Below are 26285 nucleotides of genomic sequence, written 5' to 3'. Positions count from 1 at the left end.
GGAATAACAATATCATATCAAATAGAGACTATCAATAAAAAGATGAAAATTAGATAGAAAAAAATGAAAACTCTGAAGTTGAAAAGTATAACTACAATAAAACTCACTAGAGGGGTTCAACAGCAGATGCGAACTGGCAGAAGAACTAATAGTGAACTTGAAGATAGATCAATAGACATTATTCAAGTTGAAGGACAAAAAGGGAAAAAATAGAAAAAAGCAAAACAGATTCTCAGAGTAATATGAGATATCACTAAACACACCAACATACACATAATGGGAGTACCAAGATAGGAGATACAAAAAGGAGAGGAAAACATATCTGAAGATATAATGGCTGAAATCTTCCCAAATTAATTGAAAAAACAATGACCTCTACATTCAGGAAGCTCAACAAACTCCAAGCAGGATAAACTCCAAGCAGGATAAACTCAAAAAGATCCACAAACAGGCATAGTATAGTAGAAATGCTGCACATCAAAAACAAAGAGAAAAATCTATAAAACAGCAAGAGAAAAACAAGTGGGCATTTACAGTGGAACCATAATAAGATTAACAGCTGACTTCTCATCAGAAACAATGAAAGCCAGAAGGTAATGGAATAACAAATTCAAACTACTCAAAGAAAAAAAATTGTCAACTAGGAATTCTATATCCAGCAAAATTCTTTCAAACATAAAGATGAAATAGGGCATATGCCCAGAGGAATGAAAAGTACAATCGTGAAGAGATAGTTCATATATCCATGTTCCTAGCAGCATTCTTCACAGTAGCCTCAAAGTGCAAGCAACTCAAATGTCAGATGAATGGACGAAGAAGATGTGATATACACCTAGATGAAATATTTTTCAGACTTAAAAAGAAAGTCAAGTCTACGACATGAATCAAACTTGAAAACATTATGCTAAGTGAAATAAGCCAGATACAAAAGGACAAATACTGCATAATATACTTTATATGAGGTACCTGGAGCAGCCAAAATCACGGAGACAGAAAAAGAATGCTGATTGCCATCTGGGGGTGGGGGGGTGGGGGGGAGGTGGGGATGAGGAGTTACTGTTTAACGGCTATAGAATTTCAGTTTTTGAAGACGGAGAATTCTGGGGATAGATGCTGGTGATAGCTGCACAACACTGTGAGCATACTTAATATCACTAAACTGTACACTTAAACATAGTTAAGATGGGGGGCGCCTGGGTGGCTCAGTCGGTTAGGCGTCCGACTTCGGCTCAGGTCATGATCTCACGGTCCGTGAGTTCAAGCCCCGTGTCGGGCTCTGTGCTGACAGCTCAGAGCCTGGAGCCCGTTTCGGATTCTGTGTCTCCCTCTCTCTCTGCCCCTCCCCTGTTCATGCTCTGTCTCTCTCTGTCTCAAAAATAAATAAACGTTAAAAAAAATTAAAAAAAAAATAGTTAAGATGGTAAATTTTGTTATGGGGATTTTACCATAATACAAAAATTGGGGGGAGGGGGGTGAAGGTGAAATAAACATTTTCCCAGATAAAACCCGAGAGAATTTGTTGCTAGTGTACCTGCCTTACAAGAAATACCAGAGGAAGCTTTTCTAGGTGAAAGCAAGTAAACCCAGAAGGTAATTCAAATTCACACACAAAAAATCAAAAAGCACCATAAAGGTAATTAGGTAATTATAAATAACAGCAAAAGTGCACATTTTTCTCCTTTCTTCTCTGGATTTAAAAAACAATTATATAAAATATATTCATATAATGTATTGTTAGACATATAATGTGTACAAATGCATGTGGAATCTATCTGCCAACAACTGTATGAAACAGATGGGTTTTGGTAAAGCTGTATGGAGCTAAGGAAGTTACTATAGTTGGTTAAAGTAATAATTATAACAATGTATGGTTGGATTTGTAATATTAACAGATGCAATATACATAATTTTGATACAACAAAAAGTGAAAGTAGAATAGAGCTCTACAGGAGTAACATTTCTATATCTCATTGGAATTAAATTAGTATAAATCTGAAGTCAATTCTGATAAGTTATCAGAATATAACTCAAAGAGATAAGGTGAAAAAAATCATTAAAGGAAAGAAAAGGTTTGTATTTATTTCCTAGGGCTGCAGTAACAAACTACCACAAATTGAGGGGCTGAAAAGAACAGAAATTTATTCTCTTCCAGTTTGGGAGGATAAAAGTCAGAAATCAAGGTGTCAGCAGGGCATGCTCCCTCTGAAGGCTCTAGGACAGAGTCCTTCCTTGCCTCTTCCACCTTCTTGTGGTTCCCAGTTATCATATGTGTTCCTTGGCTTGTACTTGCGTCTCTGCCTCTGTCTTCACATGCCTTCTGCCTTCTTCCTTTTGTGTGTCTCTGCATATACTCTTCCCTTATTACAATGACACTAGTCATTGCATTTAGGGCCCTCAATCCAGAATGATTTCATCTCAAGATCTTCAACTAGTCAACTCACTGAAATGTTACATGAAAAAGCACTCAATGCAAAAGGAAGCAGTGAAAGGAGTAACAAAGGAACAAAAGAGGATGAGATATAGAAAACAAAAAGTAAAATGGCAGACGTAAATCCAGCTATTACAATAACAATATTAAATGTGAATGGATTAAACATGGCAATAAAAGGGAAGATACTGTCAGACTGGATAAATAAAATACATGATCCAACTACATGCTATCTTCAGGAAATACACTTTAGATACAAAGATACAAATGGATTGGAATAAATGGATAAAAAATATATATCATGCAAACAACAACCACAAGAAAGTTTGGGTATCTATGCTAATATCAGATGAATACTCTGGTTTCTCTTCAGATCGTATAAATCATTCGCCTTTTACTAATATCAGATGAAATAGACATGAAATAAAAATGTTACTAGATATAAAGACATAATAAGAGAGTCAATTCATCAGAAGACATAACAATTATATATGCACTTAATAATGGAGCACCAATATACATGAATCAAGAAGTTACAGAAATGAAGGGAGAAACAGACAGTTCAATGACAGTAGCTAAAGACTTCAATATCCACTTTTAATAATAGACAAAACTAGGCAGAATCTCAACAAGGAAATAGATCTGAAAAACACTCTGAACCAATTAGAACACTAGATCTATAGAATGCTCAACCCAAGACAGTGGAATATACATTCTGCTCAAGTGCACATAGAACATTCTCAAAGACACACCGTGTGCTAGGCCATAAAACAAACCTCAATAAATTTAAAAGGACAAAAATATTCCAAAAATGTTGTCTAACCAAAATGGAATGTAGTCAGAAACCAAGAGCAGAAAATATTTGGGAAACTCACAAATACATAAAAATTAAACAACATACTCCTAAATAACCAACGGGTCAGAAAAGAAATCAAAAGAGAAATCAGAAAATACTTTGATATGAATGAAAATGAAGAATTAACATACCAAAACGTATGGGATGCCACGATAGCAGTGCTGAGAGGGAAACCGACAGCTGCAAGTATCTATGTTAATGTTCGAAGGCAGGGAAGAGACAAGTAAGTATCTCCCAAACTGAGTAGGCATTTTGAGACTGGAAAACAAAAAAGACAACCCCATACAGTTTAGAGAGTTTATTCAGGGTAATTAACTGACAGGAGGGATTGGGCAGACAATGATCCAATCAGCTGTGCAGCTATTCTCTGCAAAGTCCTGACCTTCATCTACAGATTTTATAGAATGAGGGGGTGTACAGAAGGGTGCTGTAGTGAGATCAAAGGGTTCCCATGCATTTCAAAGGGTTTGCATGCACCTAATTGACATCTAACATTTAATTAGGCCTCGTGGCACCACCTATGCCTCAGGAAGGGAAGAGACTGTTTTATCTTTTTACCAAACTTGACGAGGGACAAAGCAAGCCACCCCCATCCCAGCCTTGGCGGGCATTCCTAAGGTATGTCTATTAATCTCCAAGAGAACATGTAGCTCCAAGAGAGGTCATTGAGTGAACATGAACAAGACAGAGGGCCAAAGATGGAGTCGGTATTGCCAGCATGCCTACAGTTAAAAGGAAAGATCTCAGATCAATAACTTAATCTTTCACCTTAAAACACTAAAAAAAGAAGAGTAAACTAAACCTAATGCACACAGAAGGAAGTAAATAATAGGTTAGAGCAAAAAATAATGAAATAGAGAACAGAAAAACAATAGAGAAGATAAGTAAAACTGGAAACGCTTCTTTTAAAAGACCAAGAAAATTGACAAGCCTTTAGTTAGACTGATCAAGAAAAAAATGAGAGACAATTCAAATTACTAGAATCAAAAATGAAAGAAGGGGTATTACCAACAACCTTACAGAAATAAAAAGGATTATGAAGGAATACTATGAACAAATGTATGCCAACAAATTAGATAAGTGAAATGGAAAAATTCCTAGAAAGACACCATACCAAAACTGACTCAAGAATAAACAATGTGAACAGAGCTATGACAAGTGAAAAGATCAAATTGGTAATGAAAAATTGTCCACAGAGAAAAGCTAGGCCCATATTTCACTGCTGAATTGTACTAAACAAGAATTTTAAATATCAATTCTTCACAAACTGTTCCAAAAAAAAAATAGAAGAAAAAGCAACACTTCTCCTCATCTTATGAGACCAGTATTATCCTAATACCAAAATCAGATAAAGATGTCACAAAAAACTACAGATCCGTAGCTCTTCTGAATATGGATATATAAAAATCCTTAAGAAAATATTAGCAAACCAATTCTAGCAACATTTAAAAAAAAAATGTATACCATTGACCAAGTGGATTTATCCCAGGAATTCAAGTTGGTTGAACATCGAAAACTCAATTAATCATTTCAATAGAATATATATATTTTATTTTTTTATTTTTATTATTATTATTATTTTAACGTTTATTTATTTTTGAGACGGAGAGAGACAGAGCATGAACAGGGGAGGGGCAGAGAGAGAGGGAGACACAGAATCAGAAGCAGGCTCCAGGCTCTGAGCCATCAGCCCAGAGCCCGACGCGGGGCTCGAACTCACGGACCGCGAGATCGTGACCTGAGCTGAAGTCGGACGCTTAACCGACTGAGCCACCCAGGCGCCCAATAGAATATATTTTAAAATCAGATGATCATCTCAATAGACATAGGAAAAAAGCATTTACAAAATCCAAACTCTTTCCTGATAAAAACACTCAACAAACTAGAGAGGAACTTCCTCAACCTGCTAACAATCATCTTCTAAAAACCCACAGCCTACATCATTCTTAATTGTGAAAGACTGGATGCACCCTCCCCCCCCCCCCCCCCCCCAGGATCAGGAATAAGACAAAGATGTCTTCTCTGCCACTTCTATTCAACATAGTACTGGAGCTTCTGGTCAGGGCATTTAGGCAAGAAAAAACACCCGGATTGGAAAAGAAGAAGTACAATTACTTATATTCAGAGATTTACATGATCCTGTATTTAGAAAATCTTAAGTAAAAGGGGTGCTTGGGTGCTTCAGTTTGTTAAGCTTCCAACTTCAGCTCAGGTCATGATCTCACGGTTCGTGAGTTTGAGCTCCGCATCAGGCTCTGTGCTGACAGCTCAGAGCCTGGAGCCTGCTTCAGATTCTGTGTCTCCCTCTCTCTCTCTCTCTCTCTCTCACTGCCCTTCCTCCACTCATGCTCGCTCTCTCTCTCTCTCTCTCTCTCTCTCTCAAAAAGTAAATAAACATTACAAACAAATTTAAAAAAAAAAATAAAATCTTAAATAAAACACACACACACACACACACACACACACACAAACACACACACACACACAAAAGGGGCACCTGGGTAGTTCAATCAGTTAAGAGTCTCATGCTCTACTGACTGAGCTAGCCGAGAAGTTTAGCCCAGTCAGTTAAGTGTCCAACTCTTGATTTCAGCTCAGGTCATAATCACATGGTTCATGAGTTCAAGCCCCTCATCAGGCTCTGTGCTGACAGTGCAGAGGTTGCTTGGGATTCTCTGTCTCCCTCTCTCTCTCCCCCTCTCCCATGCATGTGCATGTATACATGCTCCCCCCCCCTCAAAAATAAATAAACATTTAAAAAATAATTTTTTCCAAAAGCACAACAAAAATAAAGATAAATTAGACTACACCACAATTAAAAACTTCTCTGCCTACAAGAACACCATCAAAAAAGTGAAAAGACAACCTACAGGATGGAAGAAACTACTTGTAAATCAGATACCGATAAGGGTTTCATATCCAGAATATATAAACAGCTCCAACAACAACAACAACAAAGAACAACTCAATTTTAAAATGAGCAAAGGACTTGAATATCTTTCTCTAAAAAGATATATAAATGGCCAAACATGACATGAAGAGATGCTCAATGTGTATCACAGAAACATAAACCAAAACCGCAATGAGATGAGACTCCCCACCCACTAGGCTAGAATTAAAAAGTCAGAAAATAACAAACATTGACAAGGATGTGGAAAAATCAAAACCCTCATTCACAGCTGGTGAGAACGTAAAATGGTGCAGCCACGTCTTAAAACAGTCTCGCGGCTCCTCAAATGGTGAAACGTAGACTTACCACATGACCCAGCAATTGTCCTCCTAGGTATGTACATGCCTGCCCCCAAAGAAAACATATGTCCACATAGGAACTTGTAAAGGGTTATTTACAGCAGCATTATTTACAATAGCAAAGGCGGTAACAACTCGAACGCACGTCAAATGACAAATGGAGAAACAACATGTGGTATATCCATACACTAGAATACTATCTGCCCATAAAAAGGAATGCCATACTGCTTCATGCTACAACATGGATGACCGTTGAAGACATTATGCCAAGTGAAAGAAGTCAGTGACAAAAGACAATTGTACGATTCCTTTCGATTTAAGGGGAAACGCAAGTACAACGAGGAAGACTTTGTGTATCACAGGGTGGGACCTGCAGAGAATGGGAAACAGTCGGCATAGGCTCTGAGAGAAGCCTGGGTCTGACCTCCCCCACCCCGGGACACACAGAACAGTGCGGTTTCTGGTCTCTAGGGAGGGAATGGTGCTTTGCTGGTGAAAGTATGAAGAAGCCAGAGAACTGTATTTGGGAAGAAACCACCCCTGTCACAACAAGAAACACCACCAAGAAACCACCCCGTCACAAATTGCACCCGTAGTCAATCCTGACAGCGGCTAACTACGCATCCTCCACCAAGAGAAAACAAAACAAAATAAGCTTTGATTACCATCCTTGCTCCTTGGACTCTACGCTGAGACAAACAGCACAGAGCGTCTAGTTCAAGGCCAATCCTGCTCCTACCTTCTCCATCCTTCCCTCCACTTGAGCTCCTTCATGTCCTTTCTATTCATTCCTTTCCATTCTGGCTGATCCAGTCCAGTCCTTCAGAATCCTTTTTTTTTTTTTTTTTTTTTTTAGAGAAAGAGAGAGCGATTGAGAGCTTTCAAGAGTGGGGAAGAAGGGCAGAGGGAGGGAGGGAGAGAGAGAGAGAGAGAGAGAGGGAGAGAGAGAGAGAGAGAGAGAGAGAGAGAGAGAGAGAACCTTAAGCAGGCTCCATGCTCATCATGGAGCCCAACGCGGGATTTGATCCCATGATCTTGAGATCATTACCTGAGCCGAAATCAAGAGTCGGTGGCTCAACCAACCGAGCGACTAAGGCACCTCCAGAATCCTCTTCTTGTTCCTACTTTTAAAGGCTGGAGTTTCCCAGAAGTCTAACCTTGGTTCTCTTCTCCATCCTACTTCTTCCCAGGCAATCTCACCCACTCTCATGGTTTTAACTTCCAAGAACAGACTTGTCTTCCCAAATCTGTATCTACCTTACACCAGAGACCTACATTTCCAGCTGCAGAATAGACACATCCACCACATCCACATGGATGCCACACTTAAAATGGATCATTTCCTCCAGACCCTGTCTTAGTTTGGGTTCTCCCAAATCTACCCCTTTAAGGTAAGGGTTTGAGAACAAACTGATTATTTGGGAGGTGATCCCAGAAAACTCGGGCAGAGGAGCAAGATGGCGAAGAAACGAATGAAAGTGTGCTTCATCAAGCAAGTTACCAGTGTGGGTACCTAAACCTTAATCCCACTGAGGAACTCTGGGAACCAGCATATAAAATACCCACATCAGCACTCTACCACTGGAGAAGAAAGGAGCCGGGGTAGTCCTACACCAACTCCATTATCCTTGGTTGAAGGCTTCTGGGGAGTTGGAAGGGTGTTGATTCCCTGGCACTTTTACTCTGCTGTTCTGGGTTGCAACATGGGCACCAGAAAATCGTCAGCCAAAGAAACGCGGGTGCTAACAATGGGAAGTCAGGCCAGTGTTCACAGAAGTGGTGAGGGGAAGGGAATATGAGCAGCGTACCCACATTTCTGCTACCCATTCAAACCCGGAGCTCCTCCTGGATCCCCTCTTGTGGTTGGTATCACCCAGCCCAGAGAAACATGGTGTCAAAACCAGCTCTTCTCAGGGGCGCCTGGGTGGCTTAGTCGGTTAAGCGGCCGACTTCAGCTCGGGTCATGATCTTGCGGTCCGTGAGTTCAAGCCCCGCGTCGGGCACTGTGCTGACAGCTCAGAGCCTGGAGCCTGTTTCAGATTCTGTGTCTCCCTCTCTCTGACCCTCCCCCGTTCATGCTCTGTCTCTCTCTGTCTCAAAAATAAATAAAAACGTTAAAAAAAAATTTAAAAAAAAAAGCCAGCTCTTCTCTCTCTTTCACCCCTCCACCCAGGACCCTGAAGATTCTACACCCTGAGTGGTACGTCCTCTTCTTTCTTGGCATCCCCACTGCCAAAGCCTTGGTGTCTAACTGGATTTCCTACACTCTGCCTCCTCCTTCTCTCATCTACCCACTAAAAAAATTGCTAGCATGAACGTTCTAAAATGCAAATCCATTTACACACGATGTTAAAAATACTTCAATGCTTATATAAGGTAGCTGGAATAATCAAACTTGTAGAGACAAGTGAGCAGAAAGATGGATGCCAGGGGGACTGGGGAGAGGGAATGGGGAGTTATTGTTGAAAGCGGGACAGAGTTTCAGTCTGGGAGGACAGAAAAGTTCTGGAGATGGGTGATGGAGGTAGTTGTATGACAACATGAACATCCTTAATGCCGCTGAACTGCACACTGAAAATGGTTAAGATGGTAAATGTTATGTGCACTTTACCACGATAAAAAAAAAAAATGTGAATCCTTCCTTGGCTCCCACTGCCTACAGAATAAAGCCCCAGCATCTTCACATGACACATCAGTCTCCATTCTCTAGTCCTTGCCTGTCCCTCCAGCCTCATCTCCTACCATCCCGGCTTTGAGCTTCACCTCCCAGCATTTCCAACTACTCGTGGTTTCCAGAATACATCTTGCGTTTCCATGACTGTTTCCCACTGCACTTTCTGGTTTCTCTTCCCAGAGTACCACTCACGCCCCTGACTACGAGCAACTTCTCTTCATTCCTCACAACTCATTCGTGCATCTGTTCAATAATTATTTACTGGGTCTGGGACCCCCACCTTAGGAAACAGCAGTGGGAAAAGCAGGGTGGGAACAAGTGATTTCAAGTGAGAGTGTGTGCAAGGTCCTTGAGAAGCATCTAAGAAGGGGGTCTCGTCTCAGGTGGGAAAGTCAATCTCCACATGTGAGGGACCCTCTGATAGGGTTATCCCCTCTCCTTGATGCTGCTTCTGAGCCTTGTACGTTCTTCTAATTTCTGCCCGTGCCACATTGTTTATAATCATTTTATAAAGCTTCTGTATTAGTCATGATTCTCTAGGCCGCAAGTGACATTAAACCAATCTGAACTAGCTTTACCAAAAAAAGAGGGAGGAATTATCAGCTTCTATGAATAAACCACGGGAAGTACCGAGGTAGATGTGGTCTATGGAACAAGCGAATCTGGGACCACCCACTCGCCAGGCCTTTCTGTGTGTTACCTTCATTCTCTCAGTGGGAGTCACAGATTCAGGCAGCATGAGATTCACTTAATTAATTAATTTCACAAATATCACAGCCTATCAATTCTGAGACACACATTATAATATCCCCGAAATCAGCATACCTCTTACGGTTGCCATTGGCCGTCAGCGCTGAGGTCTGGATGTGCGCAAAATCAGGCAGTTAAAGAAGCAGCTCACCAGAAAGCATGGTGACTTGGTTTGCATCCCAGGTGGCCTCACGGATAACTGCAATCCTATAATATTTCACTCTACAAACCAAGCAAGGGTGTTCAAAGAAGGGATGTGAGTCCTGGTTGCTTAATCGACACCTTCCGGTGACACCTGCAGCTAAGATCGAGGACGTTGTCAGCATCAAATTTGCAGCATGGGTATCACAAGCTCAAAAGGAAATCCTGGAGAAAACTGAGGAATGCTTTTACAACCAACACATTACCAGTGTTCCTGATGGCAGAGGGGATGTTAACTGTGAAAAAAATCACAGACACGAATGACTTGAATGACTTGGAACGAAAAAGCGATTCAAAAGGGAAAATCTAGGGGCGCCTGGGTGGCTCAGCTGGTTAGGGGTCCGACTCTTGATTTTGGCTCAGGTCACGGTCTCATGGTTTGTGAGATCAAGCCCCGCATCGGGTTCTGTACTGACAGTGCAGAGCCTGCTTGGGATTCTCTCTCCCTCTTTCTCTACCCCTCCCCCCACTCACAATAAACAAGCTTAAAAAAACAGAAAATCTGAATGTAAGGAAGTTTTGGAAATACCTTAACCAATTTATTTTGCTTATATTTTTCTTTTTGCATATGTATGAGAACGGAATATGACATACATTGATGTCTAAATAACTGTAAAAGATCTCTCAATAAGTCTAAAATAAAAAAATTGTGCAGGGTTGCCCAGGTTGCTTAGTCGGTGAAGCATCTGACTTCGGCTCAGGTCATGATCTCAAAGCTTGTGAGTTCGAGCCCCAAGTCGGGGTCTGTGCTGACACCTCAGAGCCTGGAGCCTGCTTTGGATGCTGTGTCTCGCTCTCTCTCTGCTCCTTGCCTGCTCGCACTCTGTCTCTGTTTCTCTCTCTTTCAAAAATAAACAAACATTTAAAAAATTTAATGTATGTAATAAAAAGCATTGCATTATAGTTTCATTGACTGTTTTTTTTCTTTTTTAGTGGAACACAAAATAATTGTTTTAAAATTTCTAGCATCTTAGATTTTATGAAGTTGTGTTTATTGGGCACTTACTATGCACTGGAGACATACATTGAACAAAACAAGGACCAAGCTCCCGTGGAGCTCGTGCACCCTTCTAACTCCAACCTCTTATTTACTGGGCTCCATTTTGAACTATGCAAGGAAAAGTGATCAGCCCGATATGGATGACAGTTACCCTTGGAAAAATCTTTGTGAACAGGGAGTATGAAGTTCTATGATTGTTTCAATCTGGGTCACGGCCAGTCCCCGCACCCAAAGCGAAGTGTACTTCCAGAAAAAGGAAGAAAGGAGCCTTGAACAGAAAAAAAAAAAAATCAGAGTTGTTTTAATGTCCATTTGTCCTATAAGACACAGGAGTAGGGCTCTTGCCTTTAGTGGGCAGGGTCCAATCAAGAAAACGGCATTCAAAAGAGGCAGTTCAATAAGAGGGAATTTAATACAGGGAGTAGTTGCAAGGTTTGGGGAAGGGCTAAACAGCCAAATGGGATGGCGGGATGGTGAGCCAAGCCAGAGATCGGCAAGAGTGGGACGTGCCCAGCACACTTAAGGCTAGAGGGAAAAGGAAGAAGGTGGTATCACCAGAGGCCAGCGTCACTCGGCCGGAGCTGGGACCAAGCAGAAGATGGGGAAGAAATCCCCTGGCTTCTCCCTTCCCCTCACCTTCCAATCTTCCACTAGTGTCTTTCACTAGCCACCCCTAGCCAGTGGCATCTGGGCAAAGGAGCCCGCAAAATGAAGATGGCAGGATCGGTGCCCATCTCTGTATCGAACACAGGACCTAAGTGCCTAGCACAGGACCCGGTTGCTACAGAAGGAAATCAACTCAGTACTAACAGAAACGGAGAATGGCCACCGAAACACGAGGGTAGAGATACGGATAGAGCGTTACTGCATTAGAGAGAAGAGGGTAACTTCCTCCACACAGGGTACCCGAGAGAGGGCTCACAAGAAAACGTGATGAATGAAAAAGGATACAAAAAACGGACAAGGGTTTGCCAGAGGAAGAGAAGGGGCGACAGTCAGCCAGGCCGGGAAGACCGCACACGCTGAAGGCAGGGCAAACGAAAGCATTGCAAGAACGACCAGATGCAAAGTCCAATCCTATGAAGCGCTCTTTCCGTACCTCTCTGTGCGATTACATAGCTTTCCCCTTTCATTATTTACACAATGGGTGACACTAACATATGTCCTTACATCGAACCATTCTTGAATTCCTGGAGTGACAACTATTCGGCCAAAATGTATTACTCGTTTGATTCTGCTGCATTCATTTTGCCATTTCACTCGGGATACGTGCATAGATACCACAGGTAAGCTTTGGTCCGTACTTGGCTTTTGCTGGGCTCCCACTGTTCTCTATCAGGGCTACCTTAATTTTGTGAAATTATTTGGAGAACTTTCTATCTTTTCCTAGTTTCTGGCATATTTTAATAGCCGTGGAATCGCCACCATCAACCTTGGGTTATTTAAGCATTGGTGATTCTGCCTGTGGGTTTGGGACTCAATCTCTTCCTTGTCACTCCTGCCACCCACTTTTTGGCCGCTTGCCACCCAAGCTACCGCTGTCCCGACTCCCCCCTTCCCTGCACCACAAAACCCTGATCTTTACCCCCCAGCTATAGTGAGTGAAACCCTCAAGGCCCTTGCCCCATCCCACCTAACTCCTCTTCCCCCTTTATTTTAGATCTCTCCTTCTTACAGAAAGTCTTGTCTGATATGCTTCATCCTAAGCCCCAGTGCCCGATTCTGTGCTCACCTGGTCTTGGCCTGTTATCTTCTCTTTTTTTTAATATTTTTATTTTTTCATTCGAGAGAGAAAGAGAGAGAGCACGAGCAGGAGAGGGGCTGAGGGAGAGGGAAAGGGTGTGGGGGGGTGGGGAGAGAAAGAGAGAACCCCAAGCAGACTCCATGCTCAGCATAGAGCCCAACGCAGGGCTCAATCCCACAATCCTGGGATCATGACCCGAGCCGAAATCAAGAGTCAGATGCTCAAAGGACTGAGCCACCCAGGCGCCCCAGAACACTGGCCTGTTCTCTTCCTGGGTAATTGTCTGCTCATTTGTCTCCATACTTAAAGACTGATTTGTACCTTGTCCTTCATTATAATCTTAGCACTGGCACACAGTAGGTGCTCACTGTGCAGCAATTAGGTGAATGCTATAAACTCGCACCTCAGAAACAAGAGAGGAATAATTGAGTTGGCAAACTACAGCTTGTGGCCAGATGAATGGAGCCCATCCCCTGTTGGCAATGTCTTTGGGCTATAAGGGCAGAGTTGAGTCGTTATGAGAGAGACCGTATGACCCTGGAAATCCTAAAATATTCACTATCTGGCTCTTCACAGAAAGTTTGCAGACGCTTGGTTTAGAGCTCCCGCTTCCACGAAGGCCTCTTTGTGCATCCAAATAAATGACAGTGCAGAAAGAGTTGGAAAGAATGAGTTATTGCTGCTGAAGGACGGTGGGGACATTAAGTCTGACGCCCATTCGATGTCATGAGCTGCTGTGCTCGCAACTCTGAGTCCACTTGACCCCACAACCACGTTCATCTAACATCTTCGTGAATATCAACGCCAGATTATTTATTTACAAGGTGTGGCTTCACATACAACAGGGCTGGTCATAAACCCAAACGACTCCAGGGACCAGGAGGTCAAGAGAACGAGTGAAGCCACCCGGGTTGGGGAGAGCTTGTGGCATGAAGGAGGAACCACCATTCGGCTGCTTTAGCCGACGAGGAAATAGGATTTATTCAACAGAGGCTAGGGCTATGGATTTTTAGGTGAAATGTCTTCTTTTTTTTAAGTTTGCTTATTTTTGAGAGAGAGAGAGAAGGAGAGGGAGAGTGAGCAGGGGAGGGGCACAGAGAGAGGAGGATAGAGGATCTAAAACAGCAAAGAGCCCAATGCGGGGCTTGAACTCACAAACCTAGAGATCAGGACCTGAGCCGAAGTCAGACGCTTAACCAACTGAGGCACCCAGGTGCCCCAGAAATGTCTCAATTATTAAAGTTCTGTCAGTCAACATATCAAGAGGCAAAGCTAAAATCCTGTGCACTGCTGGGGAAGGGTGGATGGTGCAGACACGTTGAAGACTGACCTGGCCGTACTTGGTTCTATGAAGCACAGGTGCACGCTGTGACCAGGAAATTCTGCTCTTGAGTCTAAATCCCAAAGAGATTCTCACACAGACCATCTGGGGGGTAGGGGGGTGGGGTGGGGGGGGGGACATGAACCAACAAATGCAGAAACAAGTAAACACAACAAGGGAGGGGCTTGCATAGATCAATGATGATAAAGTGCCAAGAAGGTAAATATGATTAATTATTCCCCACGCCTGAGGTCTGAAAACACGGGGAGAAGGAAGAAACAGATCTACAACCAGATATGTTACGTGGGGTTACGTAGACAAAAAAATGGTTTGGGAATCTAAGCCCCCCACGCAGGTTCAATGACCTCAAAACACCTTTCGAACCAAAAATCTTTGAGTATACCATCTGCTGCTTGGGGAGACAGAACTCAGACAGACAATCCGGGCAGTTAATGTCAGCTTGGTGTTTTACATCACTGTCCTCCTCACAGAACAAAAATCAGCCACGTGCTAAGCAGGGGACAGAATAAAGAGGACACGGCTTCCTACTCCCCTGTAGCCATTCCTTCAGCAAGCATTAATAGGCACCAACTGTGAGCATTTCACCCTACTAGGGAGGCACAACCAACATAACTAAGTAGGCATTGCTGTTCGGTCCTCGGGGAATTCTCGATCTTGTGGGAGATTAAACTCAGGCCCAAAGGGTGAAGCAACAAAACCATCTAATGCAACCACAAAGGAGAAGTAAGTGAGAAAATGCTCCATGAGCAGAGCCATGGCCGGAGTTTGGGGACCAGAGCCTGACGCGGACTGGGGTGATCAGAATGGTCTGTGGAGAAGGTGTCTATTATGAGCTGCAGATTGCTACATTCGATGATAAGCCACCTGTCATCTTTTTTTTTTTTTTTAAGTTTTATTTATTTTTGAGAGAGACAGAGACAGAGCACAAGCAGAAGAGGAACAGAATCGGAAGCAGGCTCCAGGCTCTGAGCTGTCGGCACAGAGCCCGACACGGGGCTCAAACTCACGAACCGTGAGATCATGACCTGAGCCGAAGTCGGGCGCTCAACCGACTGAGCCACCCAGGCACCTGGGAGATTCCAATTCTAAAAAGGCCCTGCTTGTGAGGTTAGCCTTTGGCTGACATGGGGAACTTAGATTTGGGAAGTTCCCAAATTAGATATAGGATCTAAATTAGATTTAGATCTAATTTGTTAGATTAGGAACAAATGTTCCTAACATTTGTAGAACTAGTAAGAGAGGCTCTCTGGGCCTAAAGTGTTTGCACAAACACTGTGGTTGATCCTGAACACCTGCCTTCCTGCCGGGAGTCTGAAGTTTTGGAATATGCTAGGCAGAGGGCGCCTACATGATCAGCCCCCTGTAAAACCCATGAGTCTCTCTGAGTCTCTAGTGAGCTGCCCCGGTGGACGACACTGGGGGACACATGCTGTCACGGCTCGTCGCGGAGAATTAAACACGTCCTGTGACTCTACTGGAAGAGGACTCTTGGGAGCCAGTGTCCTTGGACTTGGTGCTGTGTGCCTCTTCCCTTTGATGATTTTGCTTTGTAGCCTCTCACAAAACGAATCACAGCCATGAATAAGCCAGTGTGCTGAGTCCTGTGAGACCTCCTAAGGAATCACTAAATCTCAGGGTGGTCTTGTGGACCCCAGGCCTACAAATACAATCTAAATAAAAGATAATATTGGAGATTGGACTGACGTAATGGACTAAACACACACTTCTGCCTTCCGGGTGGCCTAAAAACCCACGGAATGGCAAAAAGTATTATTTTTAAAATATTAAATTGATAAGACACCTAGACACACACAAATAAAGAAACAGTGCCACTGGCTAACTAGAACGTCTAAGAACTTTCTGAAAGGTAGAGGGTACTCAGAACGAGATTGCCTGAGCAAAGTACAGCCCCACACCTGCCCGGGAGGAGGCCGTCATGCAGCGGGAAATGATAAGGGGCTTCAGGCTCTGAATCGGCAGAGAGAAGACGGGGCAGGGATGGAATATGACGACCCGATGAACTGGGGAACTACAGTCAGATGAGCCGGGACGACGAGACCCTTCCCCACACTCACTGAGCAGCCTACAACAAATGTTCCCTCACCTGGGCTATGCACCCCACTCGGCAGCACCAGGCAACTCCTTGGCAATCGCCGGAGATGGCCTATGGCAAACAGGACAGGCAGGGAAATGGGAATTCTCAAACGTAAAGACGGCCACCAAAAGGAGAGTCACTGAGTTTTTGTAACGTCACAAAATGGGGACAGCAAGTCAACAGAACATATACCCAAGGAAAGAGAGTTAGTTAGTCCAGCACATAGAATATTAAGACATCCTTAGGAAGATTGGAGGGGACAGTCTGTCTGTGAAAAGGAAGCAGCTGAGAGGTGAAGATCTCTACACCGTGAAATAAAAAAAGCAGGGTGAGGGGCAGAACATGGAATAACGCTATTATTTGTGCAAAAAAAAAAAAAAAGGGATTAAGAATCGTTTCATATATCATTGTATTTGCACAAGGAGACCTTGGAGGACATATACAAAACTAATAACGGGCTACCTGCTTGTGGGGTGAGGGAGAACTAGGCAGACGGGGGAAAGGGATGGTGGGAGACCTTTCATGCATATCTTTTTAATACAGTATGATTTTTATATTTTTTTAGATGTTTTATTTATTTTTGAGAGAGAGAGACAGAGACAGAGTGTGAGCGGGGAAGGGGCAGAGAGAGGGAGACAGAGAAGTCGAAGCAGGCTCCAGGCTCTGAGAAGTCAGCACAGAGTCCGACACAAGGCTCGAACCCGTGAACTGTGAGATCGGGACTTGAGCTGAAGTTGGATGCTTAACCGACTGAGCCACCCAGGCACCCCACACACAGTATGATTTTTGAACACTGAATATCTTTTCTATTCTAAAAACTAAATTTTACCAAGTAGAGACCTTGAAAGTTAAATAAATGATAATCAACATGGAAAACACTCAACAGATGGACCGGTGAGTTGACTGGACAAAGCCAAACACTAGATTTGTGAGTGGGAAAATCCAAGCCAAGGAATCTCCCAAAATGCAGCCCATAAAGATAAGGAGGCAGATCATTTGAGAAGAAAGTGAAAGATGAAAGAAAAAGTTGAAAAGATGAAAGTGAAACATGAAAGATGAATTGAGAGATTCTGATACCCATTTAATAGTAATTCCAGAAAGAGAAAATAAAAGACAATGGAGGCAAGGAAATACCCAAAGAGAAACTTCCCCCGTGCCACAGAAATGCGTTAATCTATGGAAAGAAAGGGGCCACTAAGCACTGAGCAGAAAGAACAAAAGAGAACTATCCCCCTGGACAAATAGTAAAATGTTCCAACACCAAGAAAAAAGAAAAAATGGTTAAGCTTCAGAGAAAATAAACAGGTTAACTACAGAGAAATGGAAATCACACTGTAGAAACTTCTCATCCACGACACTAGTTACCAGCAGATAATGAAGAATTACCTTCAAAATGCAGAGGTTTTAACCTGGAATCCTACCCTCAGCCGAGAGTACTCAGGCAGAAAAGCAAAATAAAAAATACTTTACACGTGCAAAGGCTCAGAAAGTTTACCACCCACAAAATCTCAGGTGGAAAAACAAAGTTACTTGAGGAGTCACTTAAGGAATAATGAATCCACAAAGTAGAAAAACAGGAGATGAAAGACCAATGAAGAGCAAATAATTGGCAAAACTTATAAATGATGAGTAAATAATCAGTAAAACATGGCTGTTTATGCATAATGTAAAAAAAAAAACAAATTCCATATGATCTTAATACGAGGCAGAATTAAAATCAGGTTAAGGTTCACTCTTGCTTTACTCACGAAGGGTTCATATATACAGATTAGCTTTAAACACCAAGGGAAAAAAATATTTAGATATGTGTGAAAATTTAAGGGTAGCAAAAGAGCTCGATTTCATTTATCATAAGGGAAATACGAATTAAAACCACAATGGGATACCCACCAGGATGACTAAAATCTAAAAGACAGAAATTACCAAGAGATGGCAGCTACCATGTGTGTTTCTCAGGTACATAACTTAGAAACTGTCAATATTTACTCAAACCCTAGGCATGTGCTATGACCAAGCAATTCTCCTCCTGGATGTACACACTCAACAGACACGCATACATTCATTCAACAAATGACATGTGCTAGAATGTTCACAGCAGCGCTATTCACCGTATCCCCAAACTGCAAACAACCCAACTGTCAATCACGTAAAATGGGTTTCTACATCGTGGATACACACATGATGGGATACATACAGCAAGGAGAACGGACAAACCACAACTACACTCAGGACTACAGACAAATCACACAACTGTAAGGTTGATGGCAAGAAGCTGGATATAAAAGGGCACATACTATATGATTCTATTGATGTAAAGTATGAGAATAGCTAAAACGAATCTACTGCATTAGAAATCAAGACAGTGGGGGCACCTGGGTGGCTCAGTCAGCTGGATGTCCAGCTTCGGCTCAGGTCATGATCTCACTGCTCGTGAGTTCGAGCCCCATGTCGGGCTCTGTGCTGACAGCTTGGAGCCTACAGCCTGCTACAGATTCTGTCCTCATCTCTCTGCCCTTCCCCTGCTCTCTCTCTCTCTCTCTCTCTCTCTCTCTCTCCCTCAAATACAAAAAATAAAAAACATTTAAAAAATAAAAAGAAATCAAGATAGTGGTTATCCCTGGGGGTGGGACACATGAGGGCAGATTCTGGAGTGTTGGAAAGGTTGTTTCTTGTTCTGAGTGTTGGTTATATGTGTGTTCAGCCCGTCCAAATTCATGGATCTATACACTTAATATGTGTGTACCTTTAAACATTTATGTTATACCTCCATAAAGGGTGCCTGGGTGGCTCAGTCAGTTGGGCTTCTGAGTCTTGATTTTGGCTCAGGTCATGGTCTCACAGTTCATGAGATAGAGCCCCGTGCCGGGCTCTGCTCAGACATCGCAGAGCCTGCTTGGGATTCTCTTTCACCCTCTCTGTTTGCCCCTCCCCTGCACATGCACGAATGTGCTTTCTCTCTCAAAATAAGTAAATAAACTTTATTTAAAAAAATTAAAAAGTATCTAAAAACATAACTTCAAAAATACATGTAAATTGGGGCGCCTGGGTGGCTCAGTCGGTTAAGCGTCTGACTTCGGCTCAGGTCACGATCTCATGGTCCGTGAGTTCGAGCCCCGCGTCGGGCTCTGGGCAGATGGCTCAGAGCCTGGAGCCTGTTTCTGATTCTGTGTCTCCCTCTCTCTCTGCCCCTCCCCCGTTCATGCTCTGTCTCTCTCTGTCTCAAAAATAAATAAACGTTAAAAAAAAAAAAATTTTTTTAAATACATGTAAATAGATAAGCACTATTTACAGGTGGTCTGTAAGTATACATATTACAAAAACTAATAGAAATAGAACAAAAGAAACCCACTGGGAATCATAGTGGAAAACTTTAACACAACTCTCAGAATCAACAGATCAAACAGAGAAAAAGTAAGCTAAGGAGACAGAGAACATAATTTGTAATTAATAAATTGGAAGTAAATCTACAATTTCATGCAGAAAAATGTCACAAAAACTGACAGCTCATTAGATTACAAACTAATTTCTGTTTTCTCATCTCCATCCTTCTTTCAGCAATACGGCAGACTAGAGATCCCAAAGCCTTCCAGCCACAAAACATCTTTAAAAACTGCTAGGGGAAAAAAAGAAAAAAACTACAACAACTTTATTTTTTTTTTAATTTTTTTTTTAACGTTTATTTATTTTTGAGACAGAGAGAGACACAGCATGAATGGGGGAGGGGCAGAGAGAGAGGGAGACACAGAATCCGAAGCAGGCTCCAGGCTCTGAGCCGTCAGCCCAGAGCCCGACACGGGGCTCGAACTCACGGACCACGAGATCGTGACCTGTGCTGAAGACGGACGCCTAACCGACTGAGCCACCCAGGCGCCCCAAACTACAACAACTTTAAAATCAACGGACTAGAGAAACCTAGTGAAGCCAAAATTCAAGAGTGCAGGCAAAATAAAGGCATTTTCAGATATTATAAAAACAGAATGCATCATCACTGAAGGAACTTCTAAAGAATGTACTTCAGGGAGAAGGAAAATGATTCAAAGTGATATAAGAAGGAATGGAGAGTGAATGGGGCACTTGGGTGGCTCAGTCCGTTAAGCGTCTGACTTCAGCTCAGGTCATGATCCCACACTCTGTGAGTTCGAGCCCCACATCAGGCACTGTGCCTGGAGCCTGCTGCAGATCCTGTGTCTCCCTCTCTCTCGGCCCCTCCCCTGCTCATGCTCTGTCTCTCTCTGTCTCAAAAATAAATTAAAAAAAAAAAAAAAAAGACGGAATGGAGAGTGAAGAAGATAGATAAACAGGTACAGAAGTCTAATAAATATTGACCCAGAAAATCGGTATAATAGTAACATCAGCAATAATGTCCAATTTATTTATTTTCTTTTTTTTTTTTTTGCATTTATTTATTTTTGAGAGACAGAGAGAGACAGAGCGCAAGCGGGGGAAGGGCAGAGAGAGAGAGAGGGAGACACAGAATCAGAGGCAGGCTCCAGGCTCTGAGCTGTCAGCAAAGAGCCCAACACGGGGCTTGAACCCACGAACTGTGACATCATGACCTGAGCCGAAGTCGGACGCTTAACGGACTGAGCCACCCAGTCGCCCCAATAATGTCCAATTTAAAGGACTGAAGTAGTAACAGAGCTTAACAGCAAATGGGAGGTAACTGGAGTGAAAATATTAGAAGTCCTTGCCTTGTTCAGAAGGAGGACTGAAAGATTACATAAATGATCTAAGCCTTCAAATTCAAAAGGCTAGAACTTGCAAAAATAAATTCAAATTAAGTAGGAAGATTAAGAATGTACGTTACTGACGTAGAAAAATAAAAGTAACAGGATTAATCAATAAATCCAGAACTGGCGCTTTGGAAAGATAATAAAATAAGCAAGGAGGAAGCAAGCCTGACCGATACAAAAAAAGAGAAAAGGCACACACACAAGAGTGTGAACAAGACAAACACACCATAAATGTGGAAGAACTATTTTCCTGCAACAGAAGACTATCTACAACATTATGCGAACACACATTAAATTCCAATAATGTTAATGATTTTCTGGGCAGATATAAAGCACCAGATTGACTTTGGAGAAATAGAAAACCTGAGGAAAATCAATGGTCGTGGAAAAAAATAGAAAAGATAGTTAAGTATTGATATCAACTTCTGAAAAAAAGATGATCACCAGCAGCCCAGGCAGCCTGCAGTCAGATTCTGCCAAACTTTAAGGAACAGATAATTTTTCTGCTCCACAGCAGAGAAAACGATGGAAAACTTCCCAATTGATTCGGTGAGGACATAATCAGCATAATTATAAACTCAGACCAAAAAAGGGGGGCAGGAGGGAAAAGTGACCTATCTCGCTTATAAATATAAATGCTAAAACTCTAATTAAATGTTAGCTTATTGAATCTATCAAACAACCCAAAAGTGCATTTTAATTTATGCCAGGATTTTAGTGACCGAAAATCTAGCAGTATAATCACCGATGTTATCAATTTTAAGAAGAAAACTACACAGTCATATCAATACGTGTGATACACAAGCACTTGGGGGGGAGGGGGATTCAACACTGACTCCTAACTTTTGAAACTCTTAGTAATTAGGCATAAATGAAAACTTACTTAATATGGTAAGAATATATTTCGTGAAGATCGCATTGGATCACTGCCCTAAAACCGAGCCCGAAACAAACTGTCCTAGCTAACCTTAACAGCCAGGACTGTGCAGACAGTGGTCAATGGAAAATAAGAAGTACAAACATTGGTAAGAGACGTCTGCTCCCTTCGAACAGATGAAGAGAGAGTATTTGCCTACAACAACCAAACAAGTCAACTGAAAAACTATTAAAACGGATAGAGTTTCGTATGAAGGCTCAGCTTCAGATCTAGCCTAAGCTGCCAAATTAAACGTGCTTGCTTTCTCAAAGGTACTACGCAAAGCTGTCTTCTGTGGAGTAAGACCTTAAGGTTGACAAACTTGCTCTGTCTCTCCTCCCCCGTCTTAAACGTTGCAAAAGCTTCGTGTTTGCAACCGGATAACCAAAATCTTCTCAAACCAAAATTTGTCCTGAAGAGTTGAGTTGTGCCTCCCCTCAAAAACACGTTATCTCCTGCCTCCAGCTACCGCAGTTACTAATGGATAAGCATGTCAACCAGTCCAACATAATTCTTCCGATAGAGGGCAAGGAAGAGCACCTTCGCAGTAATTTTTTTTTTTTTTCCCCAAGCCTTATACTGCTTATTATATAAACTTACGTGCTGAAAACTGCAGCTCGCTCAAAATAAAAATGAGATATTCAGGGTCAAACTTCCTTTAAAAAAAAGGGGGGGGGGACCTAAAACTCATTTCATTTCAAACACATTTGGGAAGGAGGTCGTTGCTGTTGCACTCCTGGCAGGCTCCGCATCACCGGGCCACCCCTAAGCATCCAAACGGTCCCCCAGGGCTCACAGGTGCACTGCGCTGTGGCACCGCCGGCTGACCCGGGAGACGCACGGCCAGCGCCTTCCCCGGTCACCCCAGGCCAACAGGGGGATCGGAGCTCTGTGGACGCGGAGGATGGCCAAGGGTTACCCGGTCCCCGACATACACGCATCCCCCGGACAGCACCAGGAGAAAGGTGCGGGAGGCTCCGGGGGCCGGGAGAGCCCCGGCCGGGCGTGCCCACGCACCTGTCCCACCGCGGCGAGGGTTGGGGGCGCCTCTCAGGGCCGCAGTCCTCTGGGGTCACCTGGCCCTCTGTCCTGGGCTCCTACGCCAACCCCTGGGGCCCGGAAGGGAGGGGGGCGGCCCCCTGCCGCTGCCACCTGCGGCACCCGTCCCGCAGTTCCCGGGTTTGGTGGGCAGGACAGGGTAGGAGGTCCGTCCCGGGCTGGGGGCGGGACCCGCCGGGCGGTGGGGGACCGGGGCCACCGCAGCGACAACGGCAACAGCGCGTCTTCCGTCTCGGACGGACAGTCCTGCGCCCCGCTGCCTGGACCCTCGGACCCCAGGGTTCGCCCGCCCGACCCGGGAAGACGACGCAGCTGAGGCGCAAAAGAGCCGGCGACCAGCGCGGCGCCTACTCACCGGCTCCGCTCGCTCCCGCCGCGCCGCCGCAGCCCGCAGCCGCCGCGGCTCCCTGAGCTCACGGATGCTCCACGAAAGGTCCCTGGGATCCTACCCGCGCCTCCCGCAGCCGCCTCCAGGGGGCGGGCGAGAGCCGGCGCGAGGCATCCTGGGAGATGTAGTCCTGCGCCCCCTGCACATTCACCCTCGCAGCTCTCCATCCACTAACTGGTGGTGGTGTTTCTTCCCCCGCGCTTCCTCTCTGTCTCCCTCAGGGGCTCACCTCCGCTTCTAGCTAATAAGTGTGGGAACGCTCCAGTCGAGCCCTGGGCCTCCTCTCCTCGCTCTAGATCAGTGGTTCTCAAAATGTGGTGGTACCTGCACCAGCAGCTTCAGCATCGTCTGGGAACTTGGTAAAAATGACAATTCTCCATCACAGGGAGGCTATTCAGTTTTTCCTGTATTAAAATCTGGGGGTGAGGCCCAGAAATCTGCATTTTGAAAGCCCTTCGAGTGATCATAATTGCTCTCCACACCCTTGCCAAGGTACTTACCCCTCTATCGCCCCCTTGCCAAGGCACTTAACATTACACTTGTGGCATTAGTTACCCACACACATACACCCGTATATCCTTGCGTACACTGGGGGAGACCCAGACAGTTTATGTCCCAACCCAGACCTCTCCTCTGACCCCAGACCTCTCCTCTGACCCCAGCCCTCATTGTTTCAATGTCCACCCAACATCTCCTCCAGGATGCCTCTGAGACACCTGAAATCCACCGGATCACAACAAAATTCATGATCTTTACTTCTCTCCATCTAGTTCTCCTCCATTGTGTCTATGGCCACAGGCTAAAAACTGCCCACTGCAGTTATAGACATGGAAGCCACTTGAAACCGTAGTGAAAGCTACAGGGGTGGAATGCCAAGAACCCTGAGTCATAGATGAAGGAGAGAGGAGGGAGGAATAGAGGAGGCAGGATGAATAACCAATTTCTGCAAGATGTGGTGGGGAAGGGAAGAAGAGGTACTGATGGCTGGGGATGGAAGCGTGGCTGAGGAAAGATTTTTTTAAAGACGTTTAAATATTTATGAAAAGAATCCAGTTGAGAAAGAGCTTCTGACCATACAGGAGAGGAAAGGGTTTTTCATACTGTATGATTCCTGAAAAGATTGTATATATGTGAGGGTGGAGGTGGAGTCCCAGGCACAAGCAGAAGGATGAGCCTCGACTAGTGGTTCTCAACCAGGGGGGATTTACCTCCCACCCCGACCCAGGAAAATGTGCTAATGTCTGGAGACATTTTTGATTGTGACTAGGGGTGCTATTGGCATCTAATGGGTAGAGGCCAGGGATGCTGCTAAATATTCTGCAATGCACAGGGGCGCCTGGGTGGCTCAGTCGGTTAAGCGTCCGACTTCAGCTCAGGTCACGATCTCGCGGTCCGTGGGTTCGAGCCCCGCGTCGGGCTCTGGGCTGATGGCTCAGAGCCTGGAGCCTGCTTCCGATTCTGTGTCTCCCTCTCTCTCTGCCCCTCCCCCGTTCATGCTCTGTCTCTCTCTGTCTCAAAAATAAATAAACGTTAAACAAAAATTAAAAAAAAAATATTCTGCAATGCACAGCTACACACACACACACACACACACACACACACACCAAAGAATGTTCCAGCCTAAAATGTCAATGATGCTGAAATTGAGAAGTCCTGGCTTGGACAGCAGCCTGTTCTGTTGTATGAGGCAGGAAGAAAGAAAGAAGAAAAAGCCAGAGTTTTCTCTGGAAATGAAGAGAGGGAGTTGTCTATGAGGATAGATAGGTGTGGTGTGTGTGTGTGTGTGTGTGTGTGTGTGTGTGTGTGTGTGTATCAAATGCTGAATCATAGGAGCTAAGCTGCATAAGAAGAGAAGTAGGAGAGGGAGAGAGCTGAATGGTGGAGAAGAAGTGGGTTCAACAGACTGGGAATCTCGATGGGGGTCCGAGATTTATTTATCTTATTAGAGTAATTGAAGAAGCAACCTGGAAAGGAATTTCCGGTAAGAGAATAGAGATGGTTGCTGATGACCAGGCCAGGATGTGAGGACAGATGGCTAATGTGGAGTGGAGGCAGGCCACCGAGTACCCTTATGTAGTTTGCGCAGTGAGCAGCACAGCCCTGCTGGAGTAGTGGGGTGAATAGAGGAGGTGAGGTCATACACATGGATGTGGAAACAGCCATACACATAGCAGATCACTTTTTACATTACTATGAGTGACATCTTTGGTGAATAAGAGAGTAGAAAGATGGGGTACCTGGGTGGCTCAGTTGGTTAGGCATCCAGCTTCAGCTCAGGTCATGATCTCATGGTTCATGAGTTCGAGTCCTGCATCAGGCTCTGTGCTGACAGCTCAGAGCCTAGAGCCAGCTTCAGATTCTCTGTCTCCTTCTCCCTCTGCCCCTCCCCCACTCACATTCTGTCTCTCTCTCTCTCTCAAAAATAAACGTTAAAAAATAAATAAATAAAATAATCTTTATAAACAAGTAAACAAATAAATAAATAAATTTTAAGAGAGGGTGGTAGAGTGCTAAAACTTCCAGGGGTTAGAGTCTTTTGTTTCTGACCAGGTTTAATTAAAGTTTAGTTTTGTTTCATTGTGATCAGAGATCAGAGATCAATGTTGTCTTACTACTTTGCATCTTTTAAATACTTGAGTTTTCTTTGCGGCCTAAACTAGAGTCAATTTTTGTGAATGCTTTAAGGGCCCTAGAGAGGAATGCATATTCCATTTTTGGCATACAGATTTTAACACATATCAATGAAATATAACTTATTAATTATGTCATGTGAAACTTCCATGTCCTTAAATGTATTTTGACCTGATATAATCTGAGAGAAGTAAATTAAAACCTTTATACTATCTGGGC

The 26285-nt window shown here is 43.8% G+C and overlaps 1 protein-coding gene across 9 annotated transcripts in view; it reads right to left on the bottom strand.

Annotated features, from left to right (window-relative positions):
- Window positions 1–23422, bottom strand: part of SPECC1 (sperm antigen with calponin homology and coiled-coil domains 1) — a 282425-nt gene extending 259003 nt beyond the window's left edge. For 5 of the 9 annotated variants that reach the window (XM_049638054.1, XM_049638051.1, XM_049638052.1 and 2 more), the window contains exons 1-3: window positions 11310–11532; window positions 10033–10258; window positions 3416–3542 (exon numbers count right to left, since the gene is read on the bottom strand). The gene's annotated coding sequence lies outside the window, so the exon portion shown is untranslated. Of the gene's footprint in view, window positions 1–3415; window positions 3543–10032; window positions 10259–11309; window positions 11536–23402 lie in introns of those variants that run through there. The other 4 variants (XM_049638062.1, XM_049638056.1, XM_049638057.1 and 1 more) reach the window with 4 other exon arrangements.
- Window positions 23423–26285: the final 2863 nt, after the last annotated feature.

Source organism: Panthera uncia, chromosome E1 (genome assembly GCF_023721935.1).
Source record: "Panthera uncia isolate 11264 chromosome E1, Puncia_PCG_1.0, whole genome shotgun sequence".
NCBI lineage: Eukaryota > Metazoa > Chordata > Mammalia > Carnivora > Felidae > Panthera > Panthera uncia.
This window is presented reverse-complemented; position numbering and strand designations above follow the sequence as displayed.